The sequence below is a fragment of the Podarcis pityusensis genome, assembly GCF_964106645.2.
Source record: "Podarcis pityusensis genome assembly, chromosome: 12".
NCBI lineage: Eukaryota > Metazoa > Chordata > Lepidosauria > Squamata > Lacertidae > Podarcis > Podarcis pityusensis.
The window spans coordinates 5,351,516-5,355,161 of record NC_138037.1 but is presented as its reverse complement, the minus strand read 5'-3'; positions in this window follow the sequence as shown (position 1 = coordinate 5,355,161).

Genomic DNA, 3,646 nt, shown 5'->3' with positions numbered 1-3,646 from the left:
AGAATGGAAACTGTAACTCAATAAAGACTTTTATTTAATGATCGCTGGCTAGCGTGATCCTCTGTGAGCTAGGATCTGGAAGCAGCTCTGACAGTAAGCTCCGTCTCCAAATTGTGGGCATCTACAGCCTCGCGGAGAGGGGAGAAAGCGGGTGCCTACTAGCGAGCTCACGAACGGCAGACAACATGACGGCCGAACAGCAGATAGCGGAACTCAGAGAAGCAGTGACACGACTGAATGCCGAGGCTCTTGCATCCAGGAAGAGAGAGGAGGACGCAGCTACCGCCTACAGGGATCTCCAGGTCAGGTTGGAAGTGCTTATGAAGCAAGGGCAACTGACACCCAAACCGGAGGGGATTGGGTTGGGGAGACGAACAGGCGGTCTGGTCTCTCACTTCGATGGGAATTTGCAACAGTACCCCAACTTTAGAGCAGATGTAATGTGTGCACTGCAACTGCTGAACAAAGACTTTAGAGATGAGCAAGAGAAGGTGGGATTCATCATGTCCCATTTGCATGGAGATGCTAAAGCATGGCTGCGCAATTTGTGGAGAGATAAGGATCCGGCGCTCCAAAATGCGGATGCCTTTATTAAAGCGATGGATGGGTGCTTTTTATCAAGCATTGACGTGGATCTTGCTCGGCAGCAGATACATGGACTGAAGCAAGGGAGGGCCAGCGTAAGGCAGTACCATGCCCGCTTTTTCGCTTTGGTCAGTGCTCTGGAATGGGACAGAGATTCGGCTCCTGTAAGAGACCTGTTTTGGGAGGGATTGCACGGCTCGGTTAAAGATGAAATTGCGAGGGGGGAGAGACCCCGGACCACGCAGGAGATCGTTCAGAGGGCGCTGGCGGTGGGGGTGCGGCTGGAAGAACGTCTGTGGAGCAGGGACGAAGGGCGTGGAGGGCGCGAACCAGCCAGGGGCTCCTCCTTCCTTCCCAGAGAAGCAGCGCGTGCGCAATCCACGCCTCCGCCAGGAGGAGGAGCGGAACCTATGGAGGTTGGAGGTGCAAGGGCTCAGTCAGCAGCCAGAGCCCTAGCACCGGCACCAGTGAAAGCGAAGCCTCCTAGAGGGAACAGGAAGTGTTACATCTGCGATGATCCACAGCATATGGCGAAAGAGTGTCCCCAGAGGCTCCACAAACACACTGCAGCCTCAGCAATGGTAACTGCAGCAACGCAGCAAGGAGAACCACAGCAGGGAAACGACGGAGTCTGGCTGGAGAAAGAGGCACTGGGGCCCAGCCAGACGTGTCAGTGAAGCAGTCCCCAGAGATTTTACAGCCCATGGACCCCCTCCCGCCCAAACCAGTAGTGAGGCTCACCGCGTCGCTCCAGCTGCCCAATGGAATCACCATGGACGTGCCAATCACCATTGACTCCGGAAGCAATGCGGACTTTATAGGGCAGGACTTTGTCGACCGGCACGCTATACAGTTGCTGCCTGCCACGCTGCCCCTGCAGGTTGTCACGGTGGATGGCAGGGAGCTGCTAGGGGGGCAAGTGGTGAAGCAGACGCCACCAATGGTGATGCGACTTGGGAATCACAGGGAAATCATCAGCTTCAATGTCACTCAACTATCGGACACGCCCATTGTATTGGGCATGAGTTGGCTGGACAAGCACAGCCCGACGCTGGCTTGGTACCAGAGGCAGCTGACCTTCGGCTCTTCCTTTTGCGCTGAACACTGCATCGTGCCCCGGCAGGAAGGAGAGGAAGAGGAGTCACAGCTGCAGCTAGGCACGCTGCAAGCGGTTCCCCACAAGTACGCAGAATTTTTGGAGGTTTTCTGCGAGAAGGAGGCGGACAGGCTACCCCCCCACAGACCATATGACTGCAAAATTGACCTGCTGCCGGGGGCGGCGCTGCCCAAAGGGAAGCTGTATTCCATGTCTGAGGACGAACTGCAGGAACTCAAAGAGTTCATAGATCATAATTTGGAGAGCGGTTTCATCCGAGAGTCCAAGGCAGCGGGGGGCAGTCCGGTATTCTTTGTTAAGAAGCGGGACACGCCCCAAAAAAGACTTGTAGTGGACTATCGCATTTTGAACAGTGTGACCAAGCCATCGGACTTCCCCATGCCCCGAATCGACGACCTCCTCGCAAAGGTACGGAAGGGCAGCGTGTTCACCAAGTTGGACCTGCGAGGGGCGTACAACCTCATTCGCATGCGGGAAGGAGATGAGTGGAAGACAGCCATGTTCACGCCCCTGGGCACCTACGAATATAGAGTTATGCCTTTTGGATTGCAAAATGGTTCCCACGTTTTTCAAGCTTTCATGCATCACGTGTTGGCGGGGCTCCTCTACAAGACGTGCGTCTGTTTCTTGGATGACATCCTGATCTTTTCGGAATCGCAGCAGGAGCATGACAGACACGTCAAGGAAGTGCTGAGCAGGCTGCAGCAACATAGGCTTTACGCCAAGCTGGAGAAGTGCCAATTCGACGTGACCGAGGTGGATTTCCTGGGCTACAAGTTGTCTGACAAGGGGCTCGCCATGGACAGCGCCAAGGTTCGAGCAGTGTTGGATTGGAAAAGCCCACGCAACCGGAAGGAGGTCCAACGGTTTGTCGGCTTCGCGAACTTCTATCGCAAGTTTATCAAAGGCTTTGCCATGCAGACAGCGGCCATCACGGACACGCTCAGCTCCAAGAAAAAGAAGTTCATCTGGACAGAGCAGGCGGAGCAGTCCTTTCAGGCACTCAAGCGTCTCTTCACGTCGGAAGAGCAGCTGCTTCATGTCAACCCCAGCAGGCCGATGAGGGTGGAGACAGACGCTTCGGACAGAGCCGTGGGAGCAGTCCTGCTGCAGAAAGACCCGCAGGGGGCTTGGAGGCCGGGAGCGTTTTACTCCAGGAAGCTCAGCAAGTCTGAACAGAACTACACCATCTGGGACAGGGAGTTGCGGGCCATTCATGCAGCATTCAAAGCGTGGAGGCACTTCCTGATCGGCGCCAAGCACACGGTGCAGGTCTGCACGGACCACAAGAATCTGGAGCACTGGCGCACGGCACAGTTCCTGAACCAGAGGCAGATACGTTGGGCTGAGTTCTTTGCGAACTTCGACTTCCGAATAGAGTATGTCCCGGGGGACACCAACATCATGGCAGATGCTCTCTCCCGTAAGCCACAGTATCTGGAGGAGGCAACGCCAGCGGCCGCCATGCACATCTTCGCACCGACAGTGTGGGCGTGCGCTGCGGCAACAGTTGACCTGGAGGCGGTGCGACGAGCGTTGCAGGATGACTCCTTCGCGCAAGCAAAGATGGCAGAGGTGCGCAAGGGCACGGCAGCGACCGACGAGTTCCAGCTGCGAGATGGATTGCTCATCCGTAAAGGGGCCATCTACGTGCCGGGAGACGAACTTCGCGCCAAGGTACTGCAGCAGCTGCACGACGCGCCCACTGCCGGGCACTTTGGCAAGGAGAAGACGGTGGAATTAGTCGCCAGAGACTTCTGGTGGCCCGGAATGAGAGGGGAAGTCGCGGACTACGTGGCGAGGTGTGACACCTGCCAGAGGGCCAAACCAGTGCACAGACCCCCGGCCGGACTGCTGGAACCGCTGCAAACTCCGTTCGAACCATGGGAGAGAGTGGCCCTGGACTTTGTCACGGATCTGCCCAGCTCGAGGGGCAAGACGGCT